Here is a 20,146-nt window from a genome sequence, read left to right as displayed (position 1 = left end):
ATATATATATATATATATATATATATATATATATATATATATATATATATATATATATATATATATATATATATATATATATATATATATATATATATATATATATATATATATATATATATATATATATATATATATATATATATATATATATATATATATATATATATATATATATAAAATATATATGTATATATATATATATATATATATATATATATATATATGTATATATATATATATATATATATATATATATATATATATATATATATATATATATATATATATATATATATATATATATATATATATATATATATATATATATATATATATATATATATATATATATATATATATATATATATATATATATATATATATATATATATATATATATATATATATATATATATATATATATATATATATATATATATATAGATAGATAGATAGATATATATATATATATATATATATATATATATATATATATATATATATATATATATATATATAGATAGATAGATAGATACATAGATAGATAGATAGATAGATAGATAGATATATATATATATATATATATATATATATATATATATATATATATATATATATATATATATATATATATATACATATATATATATATATATATATATATATATATATATATATATATATATACATATATAGATATATAGATATATATATATATATATATATATATATATATATATATATATATATATATATATATATATATATATATATATATATATGTTACCCTACAAACCCCATTGCTTACCTTTGCTAACAGTCAAAAAGTTCCATCTATTGGTAGCTTGATAGCGGCCACATCAAAGTGGCTACTGGCACCGTACATTTGTACATATACACATGCATTCTCCCTCTCTCTCTCTCTCTCTATCTCTCTCTCTCTCTCTCTCTCTCTCTCTCTCTCTCTCAGGTCTACAGGGAAACAAGCATTACCCAAATTAATTTATTTGACAATACTATAAAATAACCGGATTGCAAGAAAGAAGATATTAAATAAAATGGGAATACTAATGTTCACCAAATGATCAAATATATTAAGGTCCACCGTATTCAACTAATTATTCTCTTTAAATAATTTCCAAACAATAGGTCAAAATAAGTCAAAGTCTAGTATATTCCCTAGTGATTACATCTTGTGCCTCTTCCTCTGCGAAACATCTTCAAACAGCAATCTTCAGTCTTAAACGACAGGTCTCGAACCACCAGAGCCTTCACAGAAGGCTTCTATCAACATTCAGTGTTGATCTTCGAATGACAATTTGTTTGATTACTAATACCTTCATACCCTGAGGCTCCACTCCCCAAAAAAACACACATATGAACGAATTCTCTGGAACCCGAACAATTCTAGTGAACTGACTCATAAAGTCTTGTCTCCAGACAGGGATGTTCTCATGTCTCAAGAATATCTGACGCATTTGACACGTACACAGTTTTCCTAATCAGGATGTGTGCCAGACACCAGCTGAGCATTCTCTCGAGGCCCTTCACAATGCACTTAGCCACAGTTACTGATAAAAAATCTACTGTGTATTGTAATTCATAAAATATCTGTGACCTATGAGCTCTTCAGATGCTCAGCCACCACAAAGAAGTGGTGCCCCCAGCACTAGTGGGGGATAGCAATAATTGATTGCCAGATTCGTGCACTAAATGGTTAGCCACACCCCTGGCAGGCTGATCTTCGGATGAGGGTTTACTCACAATGTTTTCGTACGAGTAATACCCAGCTTCACGAAGAGTATGACAGTAAGGGCGCCGATCACCAATAAATTAGCGATGAGGAGGTACTAATTCAGCATGGGGAAAGTGTCGTCTTCTGGCATTGGAAGAAGTGGTGGAATTGTGGCGATCTCTCCCCTTAAAGGTGGCACCGGAACAACTTGATGTTCCATATGAATATCTCACATGAAGATATGAGTAGTAGAGTTGTAGACACTCTTACCCAGAACTCGAAACTTTGGCATGACCAGCCTACACAAAGCATCGAAGAGGAGGAATTCTTGCAGAAGGAAAGTATCCTATGAATTATGGCACTGGATGGACATCTGACAGTTTGTGCAGAACACCGCATTTAAAGTTTTCATAGAGGCCAGCATGTACCCATGTTAGAACGTTTGAAAGTCACAGTCAGATGGAGTCTGGTTATGTACTAACATATTCTCACATCCTAACCAGTCAACGTTTATGAGCATAAAGATACTACTGTCACAAATATATCTATCACGAACTAAAACACACCCTGGCTTATAGTTAACAGCCGAGGATTGAAACTGGTCCCCCAAAAGGTACATTGGCTCCTCACTATCCCATACTATTACCGAACCATTAAAACCACTAGGGAAAGGTCGTATGATATAACAACAAAATGATTTCAAGTTACTAAATGGAACTTCCACAAGCAACCCCCTATCAGGCACTTGTACTTTCAAAATCCCATAAAAGTGATACAAATTACCCCCAGTAAAATTTACCTGTGAACCATACCAATATGCTGCATTCATCAATGTCGATTCTAAAGACCCGAGAGGTAAAATATCTCCAAAGATTCGTCCCTTAGAAGTGGCAACCACTGCCTTAAACTGTATTTGAATTTCTGATAATACAGAATCCGCTTCTTTCTCAATATTCTACAGGGTAGTTTGGCAAGACGACAAAACTATCGTAACATCTAAGTCTCCCCCCATCCTATCAACTGTGACCAATAATCCATTTAAAGAATTCCTTAATGTCTCAAAACCCTCTTGTAATTTCTCGTTACTACCTCATAAAGTCATCAAAGTTTTACCCTGGCTAGCTAATTCTGCCGATACCTGTTCCAATTAACAATGGCGCAGCCCTCTTACTTCTTCTAGAAGAAACCTGAGAAGTTGAAGAACCTAAATTTGGAAGCTATGTTAAAGTTTTAATCTTATTCTGGACCCTAAAAGCTGTAACATTAAGTTTGGTTAACCAACCCTGCCACGGATCAGACAGATCCCGTCCGGTATTCATCTCATCCAATAAATTCCTAAGCGACTGAAATTTATTCTGGGATGCTTCAAGCTCATCCCTTGCCAAACCTATATCCTCAAACTCTATAATCAAAGTTACCGTGTCAGACAACATCCGCACATCATAGTCTTCTTCTATAATAACACCTGGGCCTAACCTCACTACAGAATTAACCCATGCCACGACCACTAAAGCCATGAGCAGACAAAACTTCTGCAACCCAAAAAGGACCCTCAAATTTAGGATCTAGTTTATAATTCAACTGATTCATAACATGTGTTTTCACAAGACACCTATCCCCCACAGCGACTTTAACTCTATCTGGCTTTGAGTTGCTCTAGTCAACCATATCCTGAGTTTTCAACTCAGGATTCTTAGCAAGATGCTCATATCTCTCCTTAGCAGTAGAGATCAGCGATTTAACTGTATCATCACCCAATGGAATAGGTAGTAAATCGAAAGCTCCCCATGCTGGGTAGCCAAATAGTGCTTCAGAGGGAGACATTCCACTGGTATCACTAACTATAGAATTGATGCTATGCTGAACCTGTGGAATATATCGATCCCAATTTACATCATTGCCCCCTACAGTAATTCTGAGAGCCTCAATTACCTTCCTATTGGCCCATCCACATAACCCATTAGCTTCTGGTCTATAGGGAATGATAGTGACTTTCCGAATGCTCATTACACACGCAAGACACTCTAACATCTTGTTCAAAAATTCTCTCTCATTATCTATAATCAGTACCTCAGGAACCCATAACGACAAATATATCCATTAAAGAATGCGACTGCCACCTTCTCTGCTGTTTTATGCTTCAAAGGAAAAATTTCTACATACATAGTTAATTCATCCATAATAACCAAAAAATGACTGTCCTCATAACTAGACTCACAGAAATTGGAAAGTATATCTATATGGACATGAGAACAGGGTCTACTGGGAATAAGAAATGAACCCAATTTACAAGAAACAACCCTCAATGGCTTACGCGCATTACAACCTCTCAGAAAGTTTTCCACTGACATGAGCATATTCTTCCAAAAAAATTGTCCCCATATATTCTGATACGTCTTCTCAGTACCCAAATGCGGACTGCCAGATCTACAATGAACAATATCCAGAACCGTAGCTACTAAACTCCTAGGGACAACTATTTGTGTCATATCACCCTTATCCTCACTATTTCTCAGTCTGTATCTAATCCTTCCTAACTAACAAATTACTCTCTAATTCAAGACCCACAAAAGGCAACTTATAACCCATCCTAACTAATTCCCCTCCAAGAAACGCTTTTGCGCCTGCCAAAACCTCATCCTCATTCTGCTTAGATTCTACTAAACTAATATCCCAGTCTATGCAATCTCCAGATACATACATGAGAACCACCCGAATCAGAAAAACTTCTACTAAGGGTGTCCGCTACAACATTGTCTACCCTCTATATACCTAAGCTTGGCATCAAAATCCCTGATTGTCAAATACCGCCTAGCTCTTTTAGGGGAAAGATCCGGCTTATTGAAAAGATCCAACAATGGCTTATGATCTGTAAGAACCTCTGCTTGATTGCCCATCAATAACATCTTAAAATGAACCAAACTAGACACTACGGCAAAGTCCTCCTTGTCCACTACCGACCATAGCCGTTCATTACTACCCCGTGATGTAATCAGATGGAGTCTTCCATCAAACTTCTACATAAGCTTATAGAAACCATACACACTACCCCCTTCAGCTTTTTGCTATATTCATCCACACACACCTGTCTGGGCTTATGTACACCTTTCACTTGAACTTTCACCACAGAACCATACCCAGACCTAGAACCACATCATCCGACAAAATGCCCTTGTAACACTTCCTGCCCACAGAAACATGTTCAGAATCCATCTGCAAATCCTCATGTACACCCGATCCATTATCATATATCCATTTCCTCGCAAGGTACAAAATCACCAGGTACTCCAACAGTTATACCACATATCCCTTTATGAATCGAGATTTTGTGTCACCAACACGTTGGATGACCCAGTAACAATGTATTCCCCAAAGCAGCCCCCTCGTACAACCAAAAATGGCTCTGTAAAAGTTCTACCCCAGAAGATAAACACACTGTATGTAGCGGAAAACCTGTAACCTCATTTTTGCACATCACATACTGTCTCTTTACCAGTCCTCAAAGAATGATTGGAAAACATTGATCAGAACAACTCATAATTCATCAGGTTAATAGAGCCGCCTGTGTCTATAAAGATGTTCACATCAACCCCATACACAGACCCTTTTACCACTGGCTTTGGCTCTGAGGGCTCACCCAGAAGTCCTATATCACAAGAAACAACAACACCTTTTATCTCTTTCCCTTCTGCTGCTCGGTCCTCCAAAAACTCTGTCAGCCCTTAGAGGCTCCCGAAAAACCCTGTTGAGGAGTTCTGTTTAAGAAGCCGGCAAAACCGCCAACCTTGATATGCAGACCTGCAAGTGCCACAATATTTCACCCTACAAAACTTCTTAGTATGGCCCTGCCTATTACAATTATAACAACACCACTGAGATCCTGAACTCGCAGAAGTCTTATCATCCTCTGTCTTGGCATATAACCTTATAATTGTGGAATCTGAATCACTCTGTGTATGATGCTTCAGAACAGCCCCAGAAGATTTCAGCATCTCGTTCACAAAGGAGCTGTCTACTGTAGGGCATTTTGACATGTGTTTACGAATCTGAGAGAGCAGCAAAGTCTCATCCAACCTCCTTTCTATCTCCGTATCAAAACTATTTACGATAACATCAGGAACGCCATTCAGAAACCACACATAGTTTCTCAAGATTTTCTATCGTAAAGAGTCTCCATTTACCCAACCAGAATTTTTCAACTTCTTCAAAAAATCCCTTGCAGCATCAAAACATCTGGCACTAAATGTGACAAATGAATCATGGCCTTTACAGACATTGAAAAGAGACCTGAGGTCTCAAACTGCATCACCAGCCCCAGCTATTCCATATAACGCTCTCAAAAAATCCTTGAGATCATCCCAGGTCCTACACTTCAAAAAGTGATGACTCCGGCAACGCTGTCTGATATCCCCTTTATCTAAACTAAGGAATCCTTTTGCTTCATTGAAAGCCTCTATCCTATCCATTATTTTCTTGGCGACTAAAAATTCGACACCCCCACTATAAAAATTTTGAGGGGAACTGGAAGAACGCCATCAACCATTCCCGGAGAAGGCTGAATTCCTGCATTTACAAATGTAAATTTGTGCAACATTGTCACCTTATCCTTATCTTCGTCAGTATCCGAGCGGATAGTCCTCCAAGTTCCAAGTACCTGACCTGATCTCAGCTTCACATAACTCCCCAAAGCTAGAAAGACAAAGGAGAAAAATAAAAAAAAAGCAACTCTTTAAAAATTCAGTAAACTCCCAACGCTAATGCAAATGCAAACAGTTAAGTAACCCTAACCGTAGATGCAAACAATTAAGAAAAAAACAAGTTCTAAACATCATCATGATCAGTAACCAGAAATTTTCATGAACACTCGAAATACTTCAGTCCACCCACAAGAAAATGGGCTCGCAGAGAGAATGGTATAAAAGCATCAAACCAATGAGCAAGTGCTCTTAACAACATCATAAGATTGTCACCGTTCCCTAATGAAAGCTCCACCCACTGTCTTCCTGACATAACAACAAAGCAACAGAACTCTCCCTTAACTAGCACCCATTACAAGTAACTAACAAGAAGAAAAAGTAACACTCACGTAACCCTTTCTCACTACAATGGCAACAAGATATGTAGTTAACCTGAAAAACAAAAAAACAAACACTACCTGATCTTTCAAACTCACTCACTCAACACTTGCAACGCAAGTTCCTGTGCAACTGACTCTGTCAACAGTGTCCAGTCGTCTGACTGCAGAAATTACCTTAGTTAGCAAAGAGACACATATACCAATCAAAAGGCACACCCTAATACCTAACAAACTCAATTTCCTTGTAAGATCAGTCTCTTCGGAAGTGTACCTAACCACTATAATATACGCAGGTGTAGTTCCTGCTGCCAACCAAAAATACTATTAGCCTACAAAGAGTTAATCCCATTACTTACCTTTTTTAACAGTCAAGAAGTTGCTTGATAGTGACCGCATCAAAGTGGCTACTGGCACAATACATTTATACATACATACACACATTCTCTCTCTCTCTCTCTCTCTCTTTTTAATGTCCGAAGTTATGGAAATGAAGAAAAGAACAACATATCAGAGCAGGAAAGAGACATGGAAAAATCCTTATTATTACCCATATTAGATAATGGGGATAAAACGCAAACCATCATAGTGATGAATGCACAGGGTTTAGTTTCGAGTAACTCAAAAAGAAAAATAGTTCTTAGAGGAACTAACCCAAACTGAAAAAATAGAAATAATGAATGTAAGTGAAACCTGGTACTCACAAGAGACAGGTAATGATGATCAGATAAAGGGTTTCCAAACGTATAGATCAGATAGAAAAAACAGGAATCAAGGGGAACTGCGATATATGGGAGAGACGTAAATCAAGGAAAAATCTGTGAGAAATACAGTAACACAGAATGTGAATTAATAGTAGTAGAATTTGAATCTGAAAAATTAGTAAACATTGTAATATACAGACCCCCAAATACTAAAGTTTGACATAATAATAGACAAATTGGATGATATATGTAGAAATCACAAAGACTGGACTATACTCCTATCCAGAGATTTTAACTTTCCTTTTCTTAGAATGGAAAGAACGAATAGGAGACTGTGGTTGTATTTATACATAAAAAGGAGAGTAATAGTAGTGCAGAAGATAAGGGGCAATTTGAAAAGCTATTAGATATGCTACTAGAACATAACATTCAGCAAATAAATCACCTACCAACAAGAAAGGATAATATTTTAGACCTAGTATTTGTGAACGAGGTGAACTATGTTAAAGAAATAATAGTGTATAATACTAGTTTTTCAGAACATAATGTCATAGAATTAACAGTCCATTCCAAAGCACATGAAAACAGAGATAAGCAATAGAAGAAAAAATGGGAAGGATATGGAAAATATAATTTCTATAGTAAAAATATAAATTGGTCAAAAATAAATGAAGAATTAAACAAAGACTGGGAAAAAATATTCGTAAGTGATAATATACAGGTAAATACGGATATATTTTATAAAATATTAGAGGAAATAGTGGAAAAATATATACCAAAGAAGAAAAGTAAACATCAGTCATGCATACCAAGAGACAGAAGGATCTTGTTCCAGAAAATCAGAAAGTGGAAAAGAGGTCTCACAAAAGAAAAGAATGCATGGAAAGTGATGGAGCTAAAAAGTAAGATAGAAAATGCAGAACAAAAGATTATACAGTCAAAAGAAAAAGAAAAACAGGACCTAGAAGAAAGGACCCCACAAAATATCAAACAAAACCCCAAAATTTTTTACTCATATGCAAAAAAGATGAATGAAATAAGAGTAGAAATAGGCCCTCTAAGAATTGAAGGGCGATTAACAGATGAAAAAAAGGAAATATGTAACATATTAGCAGAAAGATATAAGAGTGAATTCACACCTAGAATGGATAATGAAGATAATGATACAGAAATAAGAGATGAAAATAGTGAATATTTATCGGACATAGATATTACTGAAGCCGATACTGTGCAGGCTATTAATGAGATTAAAAATGGATCAGCAGCAGGACCTGATGGTGTTCCTGCCATTTTGTTAAAGAAAGTGGTTCATTCAATCGCAACGCCGCTCGCAATATTATTAAGAGAAAGTATAGATACAGGCAAGATTTATGATGAGCATAAATTAGCGTATATTACCCCAACTTTCAAAGGTGGATCAAGACTAGAGGCAAGTAATTATAGGCCTGTGAGTCTGACATCTCGTATTATGAAAGTTTGCGAAAGGGTAATGAAAAAATATATAATGAAACATTTAATGAAAAATAGTTTGTTTAATATAGGATAACATGGTTTTGTACCCGGAAGTGCACAAACCCAACTGTTAGTCCATCATGAAAGCATATATAAAAATATGATAAACGAAAAAGATACAGATGTGGTTTACCTAGACTTTGCAAAAGCTTTTGACAAGGTAGACCATAATATATTAGCAAAAAGAAATGAGAAAACATAACATTGTGGATAAAGTAGGAAGACGGATAAAAGAATTTTTGCAAAACAGAAAACAGATAGTGACTGCTAACGATGAGAATTTGGATGAAGCTATGGTAATATCCGGTGTGCCACAAGGTACGGTGTTAGCTGCATTGCTGTTTGTGATTATGATTGCAGACATAGACGGTAATGTTAAGGACTCGGTAGTGAGAAGTTTCGCTGATGACACAAGAATAAGTAGAGAGATTACTTGTGATGAAGATAGGAACTTGCTACAAAGAGACCTAAACAATATATATAAATGGGCAGAGGTAAATAGGATGGTATTTAACTCTGATAAATTTGAATCAATAAACTATGGTAATAAAGAAGGAATGCTATATGCATATAAAGGACCTAATAATGAGACAATCACAAATAAGGAAGCAGTTAAAGACCTTGGTGTGATGTTGAATAGGAATATGCTATGCAATGACCAAATAGCAATAATATTGGCAAAATGCAAAGCAAAAATGGGAATTTTGTTCCAGCACTTCAAAACAAGAAAAGCTGAACACATGATTATGCTTTATAAAACGTACATACGTAGTCCACTTGAATATTGCAATATAATATGTACCCACACTACCAAAAGGATATTGCACAAATAGAGAGTGTACAAAGGTCCTTTACTACTAGATTGGAGAGAGTACACCTGACTCGACTTCGCTGTGGTCATCACCAATCACTGAACACCTACAGACACCGCATAGACAACACCCAAACAGACATATGTCCACTCTGCCAAGTTAGTCCCCACACAATTACACATTTCTTAGTAGATTGCCCTAACTTGGCAGCCCTTAGACAACAACACAACATCCACACTACCACACAGTTATGGTCAGATCCAGTAAGCGTGGTGTCCTTCTTGCGCGGTGCAGGCTTCCTGGCATAACAGAGTCTGGGGAACCACAACAACAACAATTACTAGAATAGAAGTTAAGGACCTTGACTACTGGGAAAGACTACAATTCTTAAATTTATATGGTCTTGAAAGGAGAAGAGAATGCTACATGATTATCCAGGCATGGAAACAGATAGAAGGAATCACTGAAAACATCATGGAGCTAAAAATATCAGAAAGAGCAAGCAGAGGTAGACTAATAGTGCCCAAAACTATACCAGGAAAACTAAGGAAAGCACACAGGACATTAATCCACCACGCACCAGCATCGATAATGCAGCATCTATTCAATGCGCTACCAGCTCATCTGAGAAACATATCAGGAGTGAGCGTAGATGTGTTTAAGAATAAGCTCGATAAATACCTAAGATGCATCCCAGACCATCCAAGACTAGAAGATGCAAAATATACCGGAAGATGCATTAGCAATTCTCTGGTAGACATCAGAGGTGCCTCACACTGAGGGACCTGGGGCAACCCGAACGAACTGTAAGGTCTGTAAGGTAAGGTCAGGTCTACAGCGAAACAAGCATTACCCAAAAGAATTTATTTGACAATAATATAACATGAATGGATTGAAAGAAACAAGATATGGAATAAAATGGGAATACTAATGTTCACCAAATGATCAAATATATTAAGGTTCACCGTGTTCAACTAATTATTCTCTCTAAATAGTTTCCCCACAATAGGTCAAAATAAGTCAAAGTCCAGTATATTCCCCAATGAGTATATCTTATTCCTCTTCCTCAGCAAAATATCTGCAAACAGCAATGTTCACAGTCTTAATCGACAGGTCTTGAACCACCAGAGCCTTCCCCGAAGGCTCCTATCAATATTCAGTGTTGATTATCAAATGACAATTTATTTTATAACTGATGCATTCACATCCTGGGGCTCCGCCCCCAAAAAGACACACATATGAACGAATTCTCTGGAACCCGGACATTACTGACAAACAAACTCATAAATTCTTGTCGCCAGGCAGGGATGTTCTCACGTCGCAAGAATATTTGACGCATTTGACACACGAACAGTTTTAGCAATCAGGAAGTGCACCAGACACCAGCTAAGCATTCTCTCGAGACTCTTCACAATGCATTTAGCCACACTTACTGATAAAAAATCTACTGTGTATTGTAATTCATAAAATATCTGTGACCTATGAGCTTTCATATATATTTATATATATATATATATATATATATATATATATATATATATATATATATATATATATATATATATATATATATATGAGTGTGTGTGTATGTGTGTGTGTACATATATAAAGCTTCTCTCCAATATCTGAAAATAACTTTCATAGTCTTTTTTTTTAATCCAGGTCATTGAGTTTCTGTGTCATTACAGATATTTATCCTGTCGAATACACGCAGTACAAATACCCAAAATTTCATATTTCATCAATCTCCGTGCTGCCAATCCTTTACAAAACACAGAAAAAAGGGTGTAGATTAAGAATTAGAATTACCGTTACGATTGTACATTGGAGATAGAAATGAAATACTACAAGAACTTACGAAAGAATCATAAAAACAATAAAATACAGCTCATGAACAGAAGAAGGAAACTCCGCTAGTGCTTATGAAGGTGAATGCCTTGAGACATCACAGACCTCAGGTGTTGTGATGGTGGCAACACCACGCACAATTTACCGACGTTTGACATTCGGTCTCTGGCTTGGCGTTGCTTCTTTGCTATTCTAAATGTATGAGCTCCAGACGCTGTCTAGACTTGTCACACTTCACTTATTGTTAGCCTCTTCAAATATTTCTCTGTGAGTTCATGATACCAGTTTTTTATATAATACCCCAAAACACAGGAGAGTTGCAGTGAGTTATATTATTTCCTGTTTTAGTCAGCGATTGTGGTTAGAAAGGAATGTTTATATTTGGAGGGCTCATTCTTCTCTATCAAGGCGTGGGTGTTGTAGGATGCTCTTAAAATAGCCCCCTTTAGTTCAATGTTATTCATGAATATACGAATGGCCATTTAACTTTTGCCAGGTGTAAACAAATTCCCTTTATATCGGGAATTTCGTGTACCACTTGTTGAATATTAGACGAGATAAGATTATTATGTTTTCAGCATACTCAGTGCACTGCAAGGAAAACTAGTTAACAAAATGCTAGGAAATTATACAAATAATGAGCCCTTTATTTTAGTCGTTTAACTGAATTTGTCTCATATTTCATTTATGAACTGCAGTAAATTTCGACTTGAATTTAAGCAGTGCATGTAAATGAAACAGGCCGTTGGATTTTTTGCACAGTTCCGTTAGCACGCGAAAAGTAATAATAATCTCAACTGCTTCAATTCTCTGAAAAAATGAAAAGATATCTTAATTACTGAGGATACCATTCAAAATAATTGCTTTTTAAAATTAGTTTGCGAAGGAAATCGGGAATTTTCAAGTTTTCTTTCACAAGCGTACTTCGAATAATCTCATCCCATTGCCAAGTGGATGCTAAATCAGAATTTTATAAGTTTTCTTTCACAATATATATATATATATATATATATATATATACTTCGAATAATCTCATCCCATTGCCATAACCTATATAACCTATAATATATATATATATATAATATATATATATATATATATATATATATATATATATATATATATATATATATATATATATATATATATATATATATATATATATATATATATATATATATATATATATATATATATATATATATATATATATATATATATATATATATATATATATATATATATATATATATATATATATATATATATATATATATATATATATATATATATATATATATGTGTGTGTATATATATATGCGTATATACATATACATATACATATATGAATATGGATAGATAGATATATTAATATGTACATACTTTTATCACCCCAAGACGAAGTTTCCTGACATCCACCGCCAGACAACTTCTCACAAAATCTTCGTGTAAATCGCTGAAGAGAAATGTAAGCGTCTTCTGTACAATCACTCAAATTACGGCCTTTCAAATTTCCTTAATATCTTGGATATGAAAAATTAATTAATTAATAATTAATCGTAAATAATGCATTGACTAATAAAACGTCACTTATCTTCCCGAGTATTTTCGTTGTAATATTGTTGCTTTGGTCTCGTGCCAAACACTGAGAGACGTGGAGTACTTTGCATGCTTGTTGTTTATTCTTTCACGGTTGTCCTGCAACTTGTATTTCAAGGACATGGCATGCTAGTTCATATAGGGGTCGGGCTGTCCGTAACAACAAAGCATATCGTTGTTTAGCTTTTCCATGCCGCTTTGGCTTAATCTTTTTTACTAACATATTTCTTTATTTAGTGAGGTAAGTAAATTACGACACTTCGCATCATCTTACCGTTGATATTTTTCAGCTCTGTCCTTTCCCGGAAAGGGACACTTGGTAGCCTACTTTTAAAGGGTGAAGGAATTTGTATGGCCGCCATTTAGTCCTTTGGTGTATTACGTCCGTGACCTTTTCCAATTGGTGAGGGTTATGAAGTAGTATCTTTATTTCTCTATTTCCACATGCGAGGTCAATCAGTATATTCAAATGCTCCTTCAGTAATAAATTTAAAATGCGACTGATAATTGTTGAACTATAGGCCCTCTCAGTTACCAACCAATTTCACAACCTCCATGTCTCCCATTCTACCCCAACCCAGAGAAAAAATAGATAAGTTAATAAATAGGTAAGAAAATTGACGTAAAAAATTAACGCAGTCAAAGACCATCATGCACGACCGCTAAAAAGCAACTTCAAAATATTTCAAGAAGAGAGAAGCGTCGCTCACTCAACCGACAGTTGTTTCTTTGTTTATTTAACCTGTTCTTCATCGCAGCATGTCAGGGGGGGCCAAGTCTGTCGTAATCTCTCATAAAATCCAATTAGTAAAGGTCAAATGCCCCGAAGTACCCATCGAGGACGGTCGTAAGTGTCATGTGGTCGTGCATTGTTGCTGGAGAGTCAGATTGTGGTGCTTGAGTAGGAGAGATGTTGCACTGCAAGAGGGACCTAACATATGACAGTCGTCGGGATTTGTTACCGAGAACATTTTCGTTTTACATCCATTTGCTTTCTTGTAATAAAACTCTAAAGAATTTAGAAATATTCTCTCTAGAGTGAGCAGGATTTTTGGCGGGGGAAGTGGTTTAACGACAGCAAAAAATTAATCAAATAAATAAATTAATAAATACAAAAAAATATGATAAGTAAATAAGCAAAGGAATAGATTAAAATTCAAAGCCCAACTAAATTTATTATCTCTCTCTCTCTCTCTCTCTCTCTCTCTCTCTCTCTCTCTCTCTCTCTCTCTCTCTCTCTCTCTCTCTCTCTCTCTCTCTCTCTGCTTTTAAAGCTCTTGTATTTTGCATTTTTATGTGGAATAGGCATTGTAAAATGGAAATAAAGTTTTTGATTTGATTTTATTTGATTTGCTCTCTCTCTCTCTCTCTCTCTCTCTCTCTCTCTCTCTCTCTCTCTCTCTCTCTCTCTCTCTCTCTCTCTCCAGTGAGTAATATATCCCCCTTAGGATCACCACGAATTACCTTGGCATTAACATGACTACCAACCTGCTGACTGACAGACTAAGAACCGTGCTTGAGCATAATATTTATCAACTCGAAAATTAACTAAGGAAAAACTGAGCAAAAATTATATTCTCTAGTGAGAAGGAAACTGGAAAGTAATTGGGTGCCATAGAGCATTAATGTTATTTTTACAGATTATGTTATATTTCATATCTAGCTCTGATAGTTAGCGTTTTCAATTGAAATCTGTATGTACATGTTTAACATTCAGAGGTATTGACAAGAAAGTTTCTTTACGTGAGGTCATTTGTAAATACCATAGACGCACCGGTATTTTACTCTAGGTTATTATACTCTGCCTTCAGAGCAAGTTTTTTGTTCCCCAGTCTAAAAAAATAAATCATATTGAAAACTAAAGAACTCATGACTCCCACCCAATGTCTTGGAAGAGAACGCTGTTCTTTGATTCTGTGCTTTGGTGACCTTGCACATCACAGAAGGCATTGCCTGTTTTCCTGTTTTCCCAATTTTCTCATTTCACACTGATCTCTTTGCATTAATGTTAAATTTGTACTCAGCTATAAAAGTAAGAAGCTGTTAGTGTCTTATCAACTTTCAACACAAGAAAAGGATGGATATGGCAAAGTTTCTAAAGAAAATTCTAAGGCAAACGCTTGTGTTCTGTCGTTATATTCCTATGGAATAGAGCGATCTTCTGATTTATAAAAAGTATGAGACAGGCGATACTAGAATATTCAGAGAGAGAGAGAAAGAGAGAGAGAGGGAGAGAGAGAGAGATTGCCAGATGCGGAAATGTTAAACTGTTTGTGGTTTCTTTATGAGAGACATTTAAACGACCGAGTCTGCATCATGATTCTTTTATAATTCTCTTTAAAGATAACTCGCATAAAGACAGATAAGCTCTCAGCTGGAATGTTTTCAAGAAGTCCGCATTTGTGTTTAGAAAATATTTAGTTGCTTTCATGAAAGTACCAATAAGGGTTTTTCTGTGAAGTCACAAATGAAAATGTAAAAGTAATTGTTTTTTGCACACCGAATTAGAACCACTAGTCTCGTAACCAGTCCGTGCGCGCACGTCCTGGAGAGAGAGAGAGAGAGAGAGAGAGAGAGAGAGAGAGAGAGAGAGAGAGAGAGATAAACTTTTATTTATGTCAGTCGCATGTGAGTAAATCGCACAACAATGGTGCCTTACGAGTGTTTCGCTTGGTGCGGAAAATAAAGCTCGAAAACTCCGTTTTAAAGTCACTTAGATCACAGGCAAGTTTCAAACGTCATTGTTCGGTTTTCTTTTTCTCTGCTAAACGAGAGATTCGTCATATTATTTCAACGGTGTCCCCCACTCTGTTGACGTCGCCCGCTTGAAGAAGTTACGAAAATGATGCCTCATGGCAGAATTCCGTATAGAATTATTTCATTTACAGTCGAAAATGAAAGGAACTCACCATCCACCTGCCTTTGACGTCTAGCGTATGAAAAATTTTGCTGCATGCACATCTCTCTCTCTCTCTCTCTCTCTCTCTCTCTCTCTCTCTCTCTCTCTCTCTCTCTCTCTCTTTGCAGCGAATGGTTTCAACAATGTAGTGGATGTTCCCCATGACAGATCAAAGAATGCTGGTAAAACTTTCACATACAGAAAGAGTTCTGTTTTTATCTGTTTGATAGATAAATATTATTTTATACCACATGATTATCGTCTGTGCATCTGAATACGGATTTATTTACAAAACAAACAAATAAAAAACAAGGATAAAAATACTTGATGTGCTGAAAATTGCAATGTTAAGTTGTGCTTAAAACTTGTATATTGGAAAAATCACTTAATTCTTGAAAATTCATATATAAGTTACAACTTCAGCATATGATATGCTGAAAGGAAACGATAAATTAGCCTGAACTGGATAAAAAGGGAAATGGCGCTTCCTGAATAATCATAAAAGCAGCTAAGTGATTAACCCTCTCAACACTGGTTATGTCTTTTTTTTTTTTTTTTTTTACTAAGATCTGCATTTTTCAGTCATGTTAAGGAATGATTATAAAAGAAGCAAAAAAAAAAAAAAAAAACAGAATATTCAAATAATGGAGCACCAACAAAAGCGTCGCCGAGGCAGGGTAGTTTTATAAGACTGGAACAATGGCCTCGAGATGAAAGGGCTGAGCTAAAGACAGTCGAGAAACGCAGCATTTTCTGACCCAGACGTAAGCGATACAAGAACGAACACTCGTAGACACTTCTTCGTATGAACATGAATGTATACCGGACAAAAACGAGTCATTTACTTTCAAAGTGCCTGACTTTAGATGTAATATGGTTGGAGGCGCCGCCATACTGCCCTTTAATTCTGGGTCTTTCTTTTTTAGCTTTTGATAATATCAGGAACGAGTATGAGACCATAAATACCACAGCTCTGGCTACATGGTTCCTCGGTGGACGAGTCGGTAGAGTTCTCGGATAGCACTTTGCTTGGCCTGAGTTCGAGTCTCCGGCCGGCCAATGAAGAATTAGAGGAATTTATAGAAATTTATATCTCAGTATAATGTGGTCCGGATTTCACAATAAGCTGTAGGTCCCATTGCTAGGTAGCCAATTGGTTATTAGCCACGTAAAATAAGTCTAATCCTTCGGGCCAGCCCTAGGAGGGCGGTTAATCAGCTCAGTGGTCTGGTTAAACTAAGGTATAACTTATCACGCCACTCAGAGCGGCTTTAATCCTAAAAAAATTATTTTGTCAACTTAATTCATATTAGCTATACAGCGATCCCCATCTAGTTTTAATATTGGGTCATGTTCGTCATTTGGTAGGGTTCTTTCTTCAAATGTCTTCGCAACTCTTCACTTGGATCCCTTCTACCCTAACACCGATAAGCATCTATGTCCTATATTGCACATAACCAACAAATTATCCGATACATCAGGGTAACTGTTCATTTTAGAGTAACGAACGTTTGTACAAAACGATTAAAAACTTATTAACCAGACAAGCAGACATGCTTTTTGGTCATTTCCTATTTCCCTCAGGATGCACGTGTTTATCACCTACCTTTTTTTTTTTTTTGCGCCGTGATAATTATATTTTATCTCGTGTACAAAACGATTAAAAACTTATTAACCAGACAAGCAGACATGTTTTTTGTTCATTTCTATTTCCTTCACCTACCCTTTTTTTTTGCGCAGTGATAATTATATTTCATCTCGTGAATAACTATCAACTTTTCGATAACGCCAGTTACAGAAACTTGAAAGGTATCGTTACGTGAGATGTGCTGAGGATGCCACAGAATCCTGCCAAAATCAGAATTTCATAAAAGCAAAAATTCTGTCGTTGATTCTTGCAGTCTTTTTTTTTTTTTTGAATGTCTGGTATAATTGCAAGTTCTGGTTGCCAAGTGGCGGGTCTCTCTCTCTCTCTCTCTCTCTCTCTCTCTCTCTCTCTCTCTCTCTCTCTCTGTCCACTTACTAATTTACAATCGGGGTTCTTGCAATTTTCAGGAAGCGGAAGGCCAGGGCAAGAGCTTCCATTATTTTGTTATTTTTAGTAAAAAGGTACTTTTGCTCTGACAAATTAAAAATGTGGGTAAATCCCAGGTATGCCTTTAGTAATGAGTACACAAACAGCATTTTACTAATACTGCTGAACAACGATCTAAAGAGTGCCAATTATTGACACAATTTTGATTTAGTGCCACTTTTTTTTAAGGCGCCACACGATGACTATTTTCTCAATACGATTTCTACGCGTGATAACTTTTAAAATCTGAAATTTTTTGGAATAATAAAATATACTAATGCTATATTGTCCTGTGAGCTTGCATCATTATGAAGTAGGATGTGAGCCATATCCATTTAAAAACTGTTTATCCATTTATTTAGTATAGGAACTGAAGATACAGGCTGCGCTAAAAATGAATGTACCCGTAACTATTTTGAAAATTGTGTCTGCACGAGTTTTTGTAATTGAATGAAGGTTCCCCTGTCCCAAGCTCCTTCACTGTGGTTTCTAAAACGCCATCTCATACACTTTGATAAATAAAATAAATCTTCTAATTAATTCCTATCATGTTCACTTAACTACCCCAATAGGCTCTTCATTTAATGGTCATATAAATATTCTCCTTAAGCCTGAACCCAAATCACAACGTTCAGCATTTGAAAATAGAATAAAATTTTAAATTCTTCATTTTGGCATACAGTCCCATAAATGCATTATTAAAAACAAAAAGTCATGGATCATTTCAGTAAGATCTCGCAAAATGAGAACCTTTATGCAGATAAACTGTGGATGATTAACGTTAATGAGCTAAAATAAAAATTGAGGCCATTAAGATAAACTGTAAATGTAGCGAACGAAAAAAAGAATGAGGCACGCTGTGGTGAGGATTGTGGAGATACGAAGAAGTCATAAAAATGGGAGTGAATAATGTAAAAGACTGAATCAGTGTGTTTTGAGATTATTTGATCAAGTAAGAAGAATGGAGGGAAGTGGTAAATGATACACATTGTGTTTCATTTAGAAAGCGGAGAGAGAAACCCCATCTTGAAAGAAAAGTATCTCTATCCTCAAGATGATCAATGTCGTTTCAAAGCCAGATAAGTAAAAGGAGGACATAATGATAAAAAAAATGACCAAACTAATCAAATACGGCATTCAGACCGACGCTTTAGTCTTAGGTCAAGAACCTTTTTAATTACACCAAGAGCCTTATCACATTATCAACAGAACAGCTTTCAAGGAGAAAAAACAAATTAAATAATATGCGTACGCATAAAAACATAAATGCTCGGGTAAGGCTGCAGTGCCCTTGTCAGTGACTTGTATTGTCTAAATAAGATAAAGATCAGCTGCAGTGGGGTTGAATCTAAGCCCTGATTTTTTTTAACCGCAAATTTCTCTATGTAAAAGTTCGTATCAGAAAGTGTGATAGACAGAGGTTACCACATCTATAGAACCCCTGACTGATGTTTGTGAACATATCGTCATGTTTTATTGTACCGAAATAACTTTAGGGCCCAAAAGTTGTCGTCGTTTTATCTGAATTGTACTCAGTCAACTTCCAATAAATCTGGACACTGAGCTCAATGCTGCGATCATCCAATGATGGAAGATAGCGTCAACTGGTTGTCTAGCTTTTATTCTCTGATCCTCTCTCCGATAGAGGAAAAAAAAAAAAGAGATGAAAATATACTGTAAAAATATAGATCAAGAAAGACCTTTACTCCGAAATGAAAGCAGCATTCACGAATGCTCATATCAGAGTAGCACATGATTTTTTTTTTTTTTTATTTACAAGAGCACAAGGAAAAACACGGTTTTATTTACCGAACAGTTTCATCGTGTTTAGATATCTTAAGAGGGCTAGTACAAAACAGCAGACTTTATAATTTTAAGCTTGGAAT

This window comes from Macrobrachium rosenbergii, chromosome 41 (genome assembly GCF_040412425.1).
Source record: "Macrobrachium rosenbergii isolate ZJJX-2024 chromosome 41, ASM4041242v1, whole genome shotgun sequence".
NCBI classification, from domain to species: Eukaryota; Metazoa; Arthropoda; class Malacostraca; order Decapoda; family Palaemonidae; genus Macrobrachium; species Macrobrachium rosenbergii.
This window is presented reverse-complemented; position numbering follows the sequence as displayed.